General features: G+C 46.1%; 1 protein-coding gene across 1 annotated transcript in view; it reads right to left on the reverse strand.

Annotated features, from left to right (window-relative positions):
• LOC143961841 (uncharacterized) overlaps positions 1–15,528 on the reverse strand; it is a 66,267-nt gene that overhangs the window by 41,826 nt on the left and 8,913 nt on the right. The window lies entirely within an intron of this gene.

A 15,528-nucleotide genomic window follows, 5' to 3' on the forward strand; every position in this document is an offset into this window, starting at 1 on the left:
TAAGGACCAGAGGTCTTTTTCCAATTTCGCACTGCGCACTGCGCTGCTTTAACTGGTAATTGCGCGGTCATGCAATATTGCACCCAAACAAAATTTGCGTCCTTTTCTTCCCACAAATATAGCTTTCTTTTGATGGTATTTGATTGCCTCTGCAATTTTTATTTTTTGCAATATAAATGGAAAAAGTTTTGAAAAAAAAAGATATTTTCTTCTTTTTGTTATAAGAAAAATCGAATAAACTAAATTTTAGTCATACATTGAGGGCAAAATTTATTCAGCCACATGTCTTTAGTAAAAAAAAAGTCAATAAGCGTATATTTTTTGGTTTGCGCAAAAGTTATAGCGTCTACAAACTAGAGTACATTTTCTGGAATTTACACAGCTTTTAATTTATGACTGCCTATCTCAATTCTTGAGGTGCTAAAATGGCAGGGCAGTACAACCCCCCCCCCCCAATGACCCCATTTTGGAAAGTAGACACCCCAAGGAAATTGCTGATGGGTATGTTGAGCCCATTGAATATTTATTTTTTTTGTCCTAAGGGATTGAATAATGACAAAAAAAAAATTACAAAAAGTTGTCACTAAATGATATATTGCTCACACATGCCATGGTTATTTGTGGAATTGCACCCCAAAATTTATTCCGCTACTTCTCCCGAGTATGGGGATACCACATGTGTGGGACTTTTTGGGAGTCTAGTCGCGCACGGCACCCCGAAAACCAATCACCACCTTCAGGATTTCTAAGGGTGCAAATTTTTGATTTCACTCCTCACTACCTATCACAGTTTCGAAGGCCATAAAATGCCAAAATAGCACAAAACACCCCAAAATGACCCCATTTTGGAAAGAAGACACCCCAAGCTATTTACTGAGAGGCATGTTGAGTCCATGGAATATTTTATATTTTGCCACAAGTTGCGGGAATATTACAAACCTTTTTTTTTTTGCACAAAGTTGTCACTAAATGATATATTGCTCACACATGCTATTTGCATATGTGAAATGACACCCCAAAATACATTCTGCTGCTTCTCCTGAGTACAGGGATACCACATGTGTGGGACTTTTTGGGAGCCTAGCCGCGTACGGGACCCCGAAATCCAAGCACCGCCTTCAGGATTTCTAAGGGCATACATTTTTTATTTTACTCCTCACTACCTATCACTACCTATCACAGTTTTGAAGGCCATAAAATGCCAAGATGGCACAAAACCCCCCCAAATGACCCCATTTTGGAAAGTAGACACCCCAAGCTATTTGCTGAGGGCCATGTTCAGACCATTGAATATTTTTTTTTTTGTCCCAAGGGATTGAATAATGACAAATTATTTTTATTTATTTGGCATAAGTCAAATTACACCCCAAAATAAATTCTGCTGCTTCTCCCGAGTATGGGGATACCACATGTGGGGGACTTTTTGGGAGCCTAGCCACGTACGGGACCCAGAAACCAAGCACTGCCTTCCGGATTTAAATATAAAATGCTACCAAAAAAACTGTTAGCGATCGCAGTGATCAGGCCTGACTCTGCGATCGCTGCAGTTATGTGTTTAGTGTTTTGTAAGTGATAGTGATCGATCGATACTGCACTTGGGTGGGCTGGGCAGAGGGGCAAAACGCAGGTGCTAGCAGGTATCTGGGCTGATCCCGCTAACAATGCCTTTTTTTGGAACCCTGAACTGCTGGGGACGCTAGTATAGATCTGATCAGATCAGATATTGATCTGTTCAGATTCTATACCACTACGGGAGGTTTATGCTTTGCGTGTGGGTGTTAGCGGTACTGGCACTAACCTAGCGCAGCCTGGGGTGACGCAGACCCTGACCCTAAAACCTAATTGATATCACCCGCCGGGTGATCAGGGGGTTAAACCTTTATTGGGTAATGAATGGTGGGTGCCCTGATGCTATAAAAAGCAAACTAACCAGAGTCACCCGTAACACTTATACGGTGATCAGTGGTGAAAGGGTTAACTAGGGGCAATCAGGGGGTTCAAATTTTTATTAGGTACTATATGGGGGTCCCTGGCGCTATATAAAAACCTGACGGGGAACCTAAATAACTAACTGGCTAACCAGCGTCACCAGTGACACTTATACTGTGATCACTGGTGAAAGGGTTAACTAGGGGCAATCAGGGGGTTAAAACCATTATTGGGTAGTATATGGGGGTACCTAACGCTATAAAAACCTGGCAGTGAACCTAAAAAAATAACTAGCTACCTAACGACACTAGTGACACTAATGCAGCGATCAGAAAAACGATCGCTTAGTGACACTGGCAAAAGGGGGTGAAAGGGTTAACTAGGGACAATCAGGGGGTTAAAACCATTATTGGGTAGTATATCGGGGTACCTAGCGCTATAAAAACCTGGCGGTGAACCTAAAAAAATAACTAGCTACCTAGCGACAGTAGCGACACTAATGCAGCGATCAGAAAAATGATCGCTTAGTGACACTGGCAAAAGGGGGTGAAAGGGTTAACTAGGGGCAACCAGGGGGTTAAAACCATTATTGGGTAGTATATCGGGGCACCTAGCGATATAAAAACCTGGCGGTGAACCTAAAAAAATAACTAGCTACCTAGGCGACAGTAGCGACACTAATGCAGCGATCAGAAAAATGATTGCTTAGTGACACTGGCAAAAGGGGGTGAAAGGGTTAACTAGGGGCAACCAGGGGGTTAAAACCATTATTGGGTAGTATATCGGGGCACCTAGCGATATAAAAACCTGGCGGTGAACCTAAAAAAATAACTAGCTACCTAGGCGACAGTAGCGACACTAATGCAGCGATCAGAAAAATGATTGCTTAGTGACACTGGCAAAAGGGTGTGAAAGGGTTAACTCTAGGGGCAATCAGGGGGTTAAATCTTTATTGGGGGGTGATAGGGGCTATCCTGGACCTAACACTAACTGCCCTGACAGTTTTAACTGTTACAACTGACACTGAATGCAGTGATCAGTAAAGAAATTATCAATGCAATCAGTGACACTGTGACTGGGGGGGGGGGGGGGCGGGGGGATCGGGGGGGGGGGGGTGTGTACCTATGTGTACCTATGTGTCAGTGTAGTGTTTTGGTGCACTTACTTTTAGTCTTCTCCTTGTAGTCCGGTCAAAAAGACCGCCCCGAGGAGAATGACATCACTTCCTCCTTCCTGTGTAAACAATACACAGTGGGAGGAAGCTTGTCATTGGCCAGGAGCGATCCAGAGGGGGTGGCCAGAAACCAATGGCCATCCCCTCATCACGGAACGCTCCTGGAGCGAACCGGACCGCCGTATCCAGCGGGAGGGGGTCCGATCGGACCCCCCACCCGCTGGAAGGCAGGCACGTACATCTACATGCTTGTGCCTGCCTGTGCCATTGTGATGACGTACAATGGCAATACGGCGGTCCTTAAGTGGTTAAAAACAACCATCTTTTTGGTGAGCAGCATTTCTCCTGATTTTACCTGTGGGGTTTTTCTTTGTATCCTGAGCATATCTTTCGCCAGTTGTGGCTGCAATCTTTCTTGGTCTACCTGACCTTGACTTGGTCTCAAAAGAGCCCACCGAATTTTCCACTTCTTAATAAGGCATTAAACAGTACTGACTGGCATATTCAAGGCCTTTGGTATCTTTTTATATCCTTTTCCATCTTTAGAAAGTTTTATTACCTTGTTACGCAGGTCTTTTGACTGTTCTTTTTTACCTTCTCATGGCTCGGTGTCCAGCCTGCTTAGAGCATCCATGTGAGAGCTAACAAAATCATTGACTATTTATACACAGACACAAATTGCGATTTAAAATACCACAAATGTGGGAAATTAACCTTTAATTGCCATTTTAACCCGTGTGTGCCACCTTCTGTGTCTGTACCAAGGCCACAACATCCAGGGTATGTAAACTATTTATTAGTGCCATTTGAGTGATTTCTGTTATTATTATGATTTAAAAAGGATCCAAAAAACAATGTGATGATAAATGGCTTCATGTGATCACTATCCTTGAATAAAATATTTTTTTTTTGGCATGATCAGTCAAATTTTCAATATAAATGCCAAAATTTCTGACAGGGTATGCAAACATTTGAGCCAACACCCGCAAGGACTGTACACAGCAGGAGCCTGTCAGCAGGTCCCAGCCAAAGATTCATGTTGCTGACAATCAAGACACAAAGCAAGGATAAGAAACAAAGAGATCTGTAGTAATAATCAGCACACATTACACATTGTTAGGCACACAGTTAACCCCTTGATCATCTTAGATATTTACTCCACCACGACCCGGCCTCATGCTCCAGGGAACCTATGTGGCCCTCTGTCTGCCTGGATAGGAGGGCAGAGAAGGTGGTGCCATGTCTCCCAGAATTTCAGCAGTGAAAGGAGGGAAATGGAGGTGATCAGTTCTTCCACATGCCGCTCCCGCCACCTCCCTATCTCTGTCCTGCCCCCCCGGGCTCCTGTATGCTCCCCTAACCCCCCCCCCCCCCCCCCGATTTTCAAATTTGGGATTTTTTGGAATTTTCAAAATAACGAATACCGTATATAAATGAATGGAGCATAACAAATTTAAATTTTTCTGAATTTACAAATTTATTCAAGATAAAGCGATCATAACGACTTACCCGAACCCCCCCCCCCCAAAAAAAAAACCCAAATGAAAATAAATTAAAAACAGACACAGACAGCTGAGGTTGCAGAGAAAAGGGACTGAGGACTCTGTCCTCAGTCTCTTTTCTCTGTCTCACAAGTGAGACATCAAGGGTCTGTTTAGATCCCTGATATCTTGCCAAAGCCCCCCCTCCCCATGGGGGTCTTAAAAAATATATGTAAAAAATAATTAAAATTGTAAAGTAATAAGGGCGCATGCGCGAGGCTCTGCATGGAGGATGTGTTCCACTAGAGCTCCGCACTCCCCGCCACAACATCGGACTATTATAACGGGTTTGAGCCGCCCTGCAACCCCGCTTTTTCGACATATTGCCTTCGGAAAGCCCACTGACCGCTACGGTATGGTCCTGACAGGTCAGCGAGGCAAGAACAAGCCTAAGCCGATCAAAGAAGCCCTAGCCCGCGCCTCGTCCAAGATGGCGGCGAAGGCCCTAGCCCTGCAACGTGCTACTTCCCCTGACGGTACAGGCCACACAGATAGTGATGAGGAGGATGGCCACGCTGAAGGCCCCCCCGCTATCCCACCCTCTGGATTATCCCAGGCGGACTTCTTATCCCTGATGGAGACCATGCTTCACAAGACACTTAAATCCACCTCGGACCAGATCACCAATAAGCTGACCAGAGAGATCAGAGAACTGGGCCAACATACGTCGGATCTAGAAACCAGAGTTGATGATATTGAACTCACGTTACAAGAGCAGGTCCGGGAGCAAACAGCCCTGCGAGAGGAAAATACCACCCTTCTCTCTCGCCTGGAAGACGCGGAGAATAGATCCCGTCGATCAAACCTGCGCTTGCGAGGTATACCAGAAACTATCGATGATGTCCAATCTTTTGTCACTGCTCTCTTTCAAGAACTGTCGCCTTCTATACCGATCGAACGATTGGAATTCGATCGGATACATAGGGCCCTCACCTGGAGACAGCCTGATGGCCCTCCACGGGACATCATCATTAAACTCCACTTCTTTCGTACGAAGGAACAATTACTGGCTGCTGCACGTACGAAGGACAACCTTGTCTTTCAAGAACATACTTATCAACTCTTCTCCCATTTAGCCCCTCTAACGATCGCAAAGCGCCGCTCGATGAAACCTCAGCTACAGATTCTGCAACAGCATCAGGTGAAATATACGTGGCGATTCCCCTTCGCTTTGCAGTTCTTGTTTCAAGGGCAGCAACACAACTGCACCTCTCCTGAAGCCCTCCAGAGTCTCCTGGAATCCCTTCGTTTGGTTGCTCCTCCTCAGCCTTCTGAGGTGGCCTTGCCTCGAACCCCAGCCCGGTTCTCGAATCACCCCTACGCTGCTACTCCGCGAAGGCCTCCACCAGCTCCTTCTTCTGTACGGAAAGGGACCCCAGCTCGTCCGCCTTGTGAGACTGCATCCGACCGTCCGCTGTATTCACCACGCTGAATTCTGTCGTTTATTCTTCTACTGAGTGCTACCGGAGGTACCCTGGTGTGAGGACTGGACACATTCGTATCTTTTTTTCTTTTTTTGCCTAACTCCTCCACCAGGGCTTAAGGAGACTGTCCTGTGTTGGGCTTTCCCCCTTTTCTTTGTCTGTTTTGGGGGGGGGGGGTCCATGCAGTCTCATATCATCCTCTAGGGTCGCACAGGCTCGAACCCTGTTACTCCTGAACTTTTCTTTTCTTTTATTATTACTGCCTTCTTTTTTTCTTTTATATGTACTTTTTTGTGTGCTGCTGTTAGCCAAATTTTGTGCTGTTTCTGTTATACGAGCACTGTTATGAGATCTAAATAACCTGCTTCTTTACTTTGCATGCGATTACCTTTGCACTCATAGTAAATCTGTCTGTAGGAGTGCTTAACTAATCACGCTATTGTTCATAGTTTATTACCAATGGCTCTCCTAATGTGATATTTCATTACTGTTTAAAGACTTTTTGGATCTGTTTTCAATAGATTCCGTTTGTGGCGGGGAACTGTCATTGCTTCCCCCTAGTAAGGTATGCAGACCCTCCGGTTGGCTGGCCGGCTGGGGAGTCTGCACACTATTTGGTCGGGCAACAGATTTCTGTTCTCCCCACCACGAGTTTTCCGTGTCTTTGCCTTACAAATCTTGTTTCTCTATCTCTATTTCCCTGATCTTTTTCCCTCCTCCCCTTCCTTCCCCTTTGGTCGTGTGTCGGTGGGACGACAGGTTCCGAGACGCCCTTTAATGTCTTTTAAATACCCTCCCGATGTCCCCCATAAACATTGTTTCTCTAAATGTTAAGGGATTAAACTCCCCTAACAAACGGGTCAAGGCCTTCAAGACTTTTGTGTCCCTGAAGGCTGGCATAGTAGCCCTTCAGGAAACCCATTTTTCCTCTAACGCAACCCCAAAATACTTTAACTCCCGATATCCCCAGGTTTTCACCGCATCCGCAGCCACGAAACAGTGTGGTTTACTGATAGCTATCCATCATACCCTCCCCTTTTCAGTACACACGGAAATTAAAGACCCTGAGGGGCGATACATTATTCTAGTGGGCCTACTTCAGGATATAGAAACTACTTTGGTCTCCTATTATGCCCCCAATAACAACCCCATCCCCTTTTTTTCACATCTGCTCCAGGTCTTACAGACTCACTGTAAGGGCACTCTGCTTCTGTGTGGGGATTCCAATTTAGTTCTGCAACCACATCTGGACAAATCCCCATATGCTCCTGAACAGTACGCTCTGTCCTTACGGTTTCGGAAACTACTACAACAAGCCTCCCTACTTGACACTTGGCGTGAATGTCACCCATCTAAGAAAACTTACACTTTTTATTCCTACCCCCATGACTCCTTCTCCAGAATTGACCATATCTTCCTGTCAGTTGCTTCATCCCCGATTCTGATTGATTCCTCTATTCACCCTATATCGTGGTCGGACCACTGCGCAGTAATAACTTCTATATCCTCTCTGATCCCACAATCCCGAGATCGCTCATGGTGCATTAACGAAGCTCATCTCACCAACCAGTCTTTCCTTCTAGATATACAAGTTGCCCTTAGAGATTATATAAAAAATAATTCTACCCCTGAAATTTCTCCTACTTTACTTTGGGAAGCACATAAGCCAGTAATTAGAGGCACCTGTATCTCAGTATCCACACATCTTAAGAAAACTAAAACACTCCGCCTGGCTGGGTTGGAACAGAAATTTCATCAAGACTTTTTACAGTTCCAGTCCCCCCCAACGGATCAAAACCGATTGATGATGGAAAAATCCAGAGTTGAGTTGGATCTGCTGCTGGCTGAGTCGGCTGACAAGGCTATCCGTAGATCCAATCATACTCTCTATGTGAAAGCTAATAAGCCGGATACACTATTGGCTATGCGCCTTAGATGCCCTGATAGAGCCCATGCTCCCATTAGACTTAAAATAGGTAAGAACACTTACACGAGCAACCCCGTTAAAGTACTCCGGGAATTTCGTGGTCGCCTTGAAACCCTGTATAAAGCTAAATCTAATTTCTCCCACCGGATGGCTGATCAACTATTTCAAGATCTCTCCTTGCCATCTATGACTGACTCTGATAGGGAATCCCTGGAAGCGCCCATTACAACAGAAGAAATACTCGCAGCTATCAAGACCCTTAAACCGCATAAGAGACCTGCCCAGGTGGGCTCTCTGCAACATATTATAAAAAGTTTGCCCCCATCTTGACCCCTCTCCTTTGTAGATCCTTTAATGCCCTTTTGCTGAATCGGACGTTTGGTCGCGATACCCTAACAGCTATAATAGCCATGATTCCCAAACCTAACACTGATCACTCCCTATGGTCTAACTTTCGACCTATTTCCTTGCTGAACCTAGACATTAAAATCCTAGCCAAAATCTTAGCCCTTCGTCTTAACCCGATAATCGGTAAATTGGTCAATAAGGACCAGGTAGGCTTTATGCCTCGACGCCAGGCTAGTGATAATGTTAGACGGGTAATTTTACTCCAACAATTAGCTAAGACCCGTAAAATTCCGATGCACCTGTTATCTCTTGATATAAGAAAAGCATTTGACACGGTCTCCTGGCCCTACCTAGACTATATTCTCAAACGTTGGGGGTTCGGCCCTCATTTTCTCCAATGGGTGAATGCTCTTTACAATCAACCACAAGCCTATATTAAATATTCGGGTTTCCGCTCAGATGCTTTTCCCATAGAAAGAGGAACAAGACAGGGCTGCCCCCTTTCCCCCCTTATTTTTGCTTTGACTATTGAACCTCTCGCTGCCCTAATCAGAAGCTCTCCTGATATAAAAGGACTCGAAGTAGCATCCACTTCTCACAAAATATGTTTATTTGCCGATGACGCTCTCCTTTTCGTGACCTCCCCCCGTACAACCCTCCCGAATCTTATTTCTATTCTAGATAAATTTGCAACTGTCTCGGGCCTAGCAGTAAACCAACAGAAATCTAAAGCTCTAAATGTATCCCTCTCTCCCTCGGAAATGGCACATGTACAAAGTAACTTCCCCTTTCCTTGGTCCACTACTACACTCACATACTTGGGAATTAAATTGACTGGAGATCCTTCCGCACTTTTTCGTGCTAACTATATCCCCATGTTATCGCATCTTACCTCTTTGTTAGAAACCTGGAAACCCCTCTGTGTCTCCTGGATAGGTAGAATTGCGGCTGTTAAGATGACTCTACTGCCTAAACTTCTCTACCTTTATAGGGTTCTCCCCATCCCAGTCCCGTCCTACTTCCACCGTATTATACAGTCTCGAGTATTCAGGTACATTTGGGGCACAACCAAACCCAGGGTTTCGAGATCTGTCCTTCTCCGGGATAGAAGTAGAGGAGGTCTTGGTATACCTAACTTTGCTCGATATTATCAAGCTGCCCAGTTGGCTCAGGTGACCCTGTTTCATGCTACTACGGAAATCCCCCTATGGGTCAGTTTGGAAGCGATAGAGGTATTTCCTTTACTGATACATAATATATTATGGCTCCCACCTTCGGCACGTGGCCCTATAACTAATCCTGTCACGAAGCACTCTCTAAAAATTTGGGACAGATTGCGTGGCCCTTTTGGGCTGGCCTCTCGGCATACCCCCTTACTCTCCTTCTTTGGCCACCCCCGCTTTTACCCAGCTATGACGGAGCCTGGGTCATTTATTCTATGGTCCCAAGCTGGTCTCTACAGGATACTTGATCTTGTTACTAATACCTCTCTTAGATCTTTCTCAGCCCTTCAGACCCAAAATGGCTTACCTCCCACTGAAGCCTTCCGATACCTCCAAATAGCCCACTTCGTTCAATCAATAATTGGATCCGCTACCTCTCTCACAAATATGTCTTTTTTCGAGAAAACTTGCTCCTCGGACCCTCACGCCCCGGGTACTATCTCAGCTATCTATGCCCACCTAAACAACTCCTCTACTACCCTTCCCTCCTATGCTGCGCAGTGGTCCAAGGACCTACACCTGACCTTTGATATGGAAAATTGGTCCCATGTGTGGGCTATGACTAAATCATCTACTCAAAACATAATAGCCCTAGAAGCTAATTACAAAGTGCTCATGAGGTGGTATCTGGTCCCAGCTAGGATCTCCAAATTCCTACCAAATTACTCTCCTGTATGTTTCCGAGGCTGTGGGGAAAGGGGTACACATGCTCATATATGGTGGACATGTCCGGTAGTACAGCGCTTCTGGCTGGCAGTTTTCCAAATTGCATCAACATTGTTACATGATACCCTGGCCCCCGACCCAGTCATAGCGCTCCTAAATCATATCCCGGAAGATTATAACAAATCGCAATGCCGTCTTCTCCTCCAGTTGACTACGGCTGCAAAACAGACTATAGCTAAAGCTTGGAAAACCCCGAACCTCCATATCACTGAAACTAAACATAGAGTGACTCGTGCCATGATCCATAGTAAGATCGAAGCGACGTTGCTGGACCGTGTCCCCCGCCACTCGCGAATTTGGGCCCCATGGGTGGATAACTTTCTCCCCCAAGACTTTGATTCAACCCTTCTTGAACCATGAACTGAGTTCACACTCTAAATATTTGATTTGATGGCTGTCTGGGGTCCCGGGCACCCCTACCGACGCCGACCACCTCCCTCCCCCCCCTTTTTTCCCCCCCACTTCCACTCTGCCCCCCCCTCTACATGCTATCTTTTTTCTTCCCACTCTGTCTCCCCCTCTTTTTCTATTTTCTTTTTCTTATTCTTTTTCTTTTCCTTAGCTCATGGCTACATACAACTTATTTGTGCTTCTTGTCCCATGAACAAGGCCTGTGTACTGACAAATTTACTGTTCTTATGTTTTCTTATATCCTGACATAGTAGTTTTGCTGTTTATGGTGCAATTTGGTGGGGGATTTTCCCCCCAATACCAGTTCTTATTCAGAGGTATTCGTTATTCCCCTTGTTCTAACTTGAAGAGAGCTAACGTAATATCCTCTGTTATGTATGCTTTGTGACTAATAAGTTATGTCTTCTTTGTTTATGTTTTCGATTTATATCCCTGTTAAACTGATGTCATGCGCTGTATCTTCAGTCTTGAATATGTCTGACTGTAACCTTTACTCTTATGTTTCTACACAATAAAAAAATTTGAACAGAAAATTGTAAAGTAATAAAATAAAATGGTAAAAAAAATCATAAAAAAAATAAAGCAACAGCAATAAAAAACACCAGTGGCGGAACTACCAGGGTCACAAAGGTCGCATTTGCGACTGGACTCTAGCATTCCGCCTCAACGGCAGGAAGGTGCCCTGCTGTGGGATCCTAATAAAAGGTCCCACCATGGGAGTAAAGGGCCCCCAGGATCACTGGGAAGGGCCCTGGTCAGAGTCCATGGTAGCCCTTCACAGTTTCTTGCACCAAGAGCCCTGAAGGTTCTAGTTATGCCCAGGACCATAGATAAGGGTTAACACCAGTCCCACTAATTGGGCTCTCTCCCAAACATAACTCTTTGAATAAATGTAATGTCCGATGAAAAAGTACATGTTTGGACAGGGAATGCAGGAAATGAGATAGCTGAAGAGCCCTCCAAGGATCCAGAGGGAGGTTAGATGAGCGAGGGAGCAAAGCATCCGTCACAAGCCAGCCATTGGAATGCAAGAAATGAGAGGCACGCTGTAAGCCTTGAGCTGACAAGGAACATAAGTACATGTCAGTAAGTCCAGGTAAGTACCCTGGATGGCCTATTATTGGCATCAGAGGGGAGAGGAAACTACTCAAGGAAGCCATTTTTATAGTTTGGGCCTAAGTAACATATTTCTACTGATTTCCACCATGCCAAACAAATTTAATGAAAGCTGATCACACAGAGTGAAAGAAAGCATGAGGCAGCTTGGCTGGTATGGCTGTAGTAAATATACCAACCTGGGCATAATGTTCATTTTCAGTACCTTGCAACGGCCAAACCATGACAAGACAAGGGAATCCTCCCATTTCTTGAGGTCAGCAGATAAGGCGGTCAGGAGAGGTTGGAATTTCAGAGAGAAAACCACGTTCACAGGGATTTTTCTGCCCAAGTATTGTATAGATTGTGTGGTCCATTTAAAAGGGAAATGTTGACTTAGTGTGCTACAATATAGGCAAGGTGGGATACATTCAAAGCCTCTGACTTTTTGAGGTTGACCTTGAAGTTTGATAGCAAGCCATACCATTTCAACTCCAAGAGTAAGGAGGATAGAGAAGTGAGGGAGTATTGGCATAAGCCGCCACTTTATGGTGATAACCACCAGGCCGCGTACACACGCGGGGACTGTTCGTTCAACTTTGTTCGTCAAACAGTTTCAGCGGACAGTCCACTCAAAATTAGCATGAACGGACTTGCGCACACACGACGAACGAACAGTCCGCTGAAACCTAGCGCGATGACGTATACAGCACGTACGACGGGACGAGAAATTCGACGTCCTATACACTGCAATGCAACCTTCGCCGTGTAAATCCTTTCTGAGCATGCGCGCAACTTAGTTTGTCGAACAAGCCTACACACAAGGGGACTGTCCGCTGAAACCAAGTTTCAGCGGACAGTTTTTCGGAAATTCCGAAAAACTTTGTTCAGCAGACTGTCCGCTGAAACTGTCCGCTGAAGCCCACACACGAGCGGACTGTCCGCTGAAACACTGTTCAGCGGACAAGGTTGAGCGAACAGTCCCCGCGTGTGTACGCGGCCTCAATGGAACTGTTGTGTCTGACATGTTGAAGAAAAGGTTCCAAAATGAGGATGAAGAGTAATGCCGCGTACACACGACCAGACTTTCCGGCAGAAAAGGTCAGACGGTCTTCCTGAAGGAGTTCCGATGGAGTTCTGAACGAATGGACTTGCCCACACACGAACGGACCAAAGTCTATTCATTTTGAACGTGATGGAGTACAACAGAACTAGAAAAGGAAGTTCAATAGCCAGTAACCAATAACTTACTTTGTGTCGTATTTGGTCCGTCGGACCACAATACAGACGAAGGTTTTTTCCGATAGGAATTGATTCCATCTGAAAGATTTGAAACATGTTCTATTTCTTTTGGAAGAAAAATGATTGGATTATCCCACACACAATCGGACCTATTCTGCCAGAAAGTCCGGTCGTGTGTACGCGGCATAAGGGTGACAATAGGCAGCCCTGCCTAGTGCCATTGGATATTATAATCGTGCCTGAGTCAAACCCATTTACACGTACAGTAGTGGAGGGGTTGGAATAGAAAGCGGACTGAATTCCGCTCTCTACTGATGTCATTGGAATCAGTCCAGGCACTGCGTCATCATGACAAAGGGAGTCTGGATCCACCAGGTGTCAGGTGACACCCATCTCAGCCTCTCAGAGAGCTGCTGAGAAGCTAAAATGGCCTCTCCCCGCCCCTCCACAGCCTAGTGCTCTAGTGACTGAGGAGGGAGCAGAGAGCTGCTGATTGACAGGCAGCAGCTCTCTGCTTGGGGAGCTGTGAGAACCGATCCATCGGACCAATGCTGCATCCACCTAGGTAAGTATGCATTTGAAAAAAATTATTGTAAGGGTACAAAAACGATCCCTGTGTCAGGTGAATGATCTAAGTATCTGTCGAAAATGGTCGTTACAGTAGATCGGAGTTCCACTTGTGAAATTGACTCTGGTATCCCTCTGAGCTGGATATTTTGTCGGCGGCTGCGGCTCTACAAATCGTCTAGTAGCGATTGAAGGTGAATGACTTGCTCTGAGGGATCTTTCTGTAATAATAATAGGGTCTGGATAGATTTGGATGTATTGCCATGTTCCTGTTCCACAACAGAAAGCTGTGCATTAAGTGCAGACACCTTCCCCCTCAAGGCGGTCGCCACTCTGTTTGCCAGCACCTCAAAATCAGGTCTTTTTTGCTGGAGAAATGACCATAATGTCCGTTCAGTAAGTGAGACTCGCATGGCCCTGTGTCAAGTATGGGAGGCAGCAAGGTACTCACTGTGCCCTGGGGTGGCAGCTCTGATTCTCTACGGGAGGACAGAGAAGCAATGCTAAGGAGCAGGTCTTCAGGAGAAACAAAAGCAGCCTGTGAGTCACACAGAGCCCAGCTGCGTGTGCAGCTCTCCCTGTCAGGTGTGAATGTCAGTGATCTTGGCAGGCAGGGGAAGAGATCGCTCAGTGGTGTGAACGGGGGCATCTGATGGCTGACCTCTTGCAGTGTAGTCCGTGCCATGGTGTTTGTAGCTGCATCCACAGCGGGACTCACAGGGTGGGTCGGCACCATTTTGGTGGGGTCCAGCTTGGAGATCGCTGGTTGTAGATGCCTCAGGAAGTCTTCCATGTCTTTAAAAGCAATCGGGGGACACCACTCACTACCCTGATGAAACTGGGGTACCAGATAAGGCTCATAATGCTGGGTATCTGTAATGAGAAAGGCTGCAGGTGAGTGGCGGGCCGGGAGCTCTTAAGAAGCACGTCTTCACGCAGCCAATGCTGAGACCACGCTCCCATAATACACTTTAATGCTTATTTCAAGATAAAAACCTGCCTCATCTCTATAATCTTAAATCACGACCTAACCAAGCTGCTTACCTACTGTCCAACCACTGTACAATATTTGTGGCTATTGTCACATGTAGCGCCCTGCTCCCGATGGGCAGACGCTATAAGTAGAAATTTAGTTTTGCCTGAGCTGTAGTTTAGCTCAGACTGATTAGGTTAAAATTCTGGTTCTGTTCCAGTTCAGCTGGGTTGCGTGGTTTTCCCCTTAGCCGAGGGGTGGCGCTCTCGTTGTTGGCCAAGGTTGGAAATTGCAACAAGCTAGGGGGTATTGAGTGCCTCTTTACCCAGAAACAGTCAGTGGGAGTGGTCTACCCGCTGTGCATTCTGGGAGAGGGTACCTAAGGTATAGACCCTGTGATAGGGTGTGTTCCGACCTGATGACCCTCCTGGCCTAAGGTGTGCTGCTGCCACTTAAACTTGTCTCGGGCCGGCTTGCCCGAGGCTTTGTTACTGAAAGGTAGGCCCTGAGATCCTGGGGCCTACCGATCCAGGGGCGGTCCTGTGCTGTCTTGCCTGTGGGGAGAAGCCAAGCAACTGGAGGATCCAGGGGAGGACTTTTTAGAGAGAGGACTGAGCAACAAGACTGGTACCTCTGGAAGAGCCTGGAGACCCAGTTGGAGGATGCATCCCGGTCATCTACCTCAGAGTATTGCTGGCTAGGCTGAAAGCAACTGGTACTGTGTGACTGTTCTTTGATATTGCAAAAGTTACTGGTTACACAATCCTGTGTCAAAGGATTGCACAATGGTTCTAATAATTCTTCAAGTCTGTGGCAGAGACTATGACTGAGCATCGCATCGACTGCTAGGTCAGTGAGAGAGACCAATCCGGTGGTTGTTGGATCCAGTGGTGGAGCTGTTTGTCCTCTAGATCAAGAAATACCCCTGACCCGCAATTATAAGGTACC

Source organism: Lithobates pipiens, unplaced genomic scaffold, assembly GCF_037356315.1.
Source record: "Lithobates pipiens isolate NorthernLeopardFrog02 unplaced genomic scaffold, aLitPip1_a1.2 Scaffold_8, whole genome shotgun sequence".
Taxonomy (NCBI): Eukaryota; Metazoa; Chordata; class Amphibia; order Anura; family Ranidae; genus Lithobates; species Lithobates pipiens.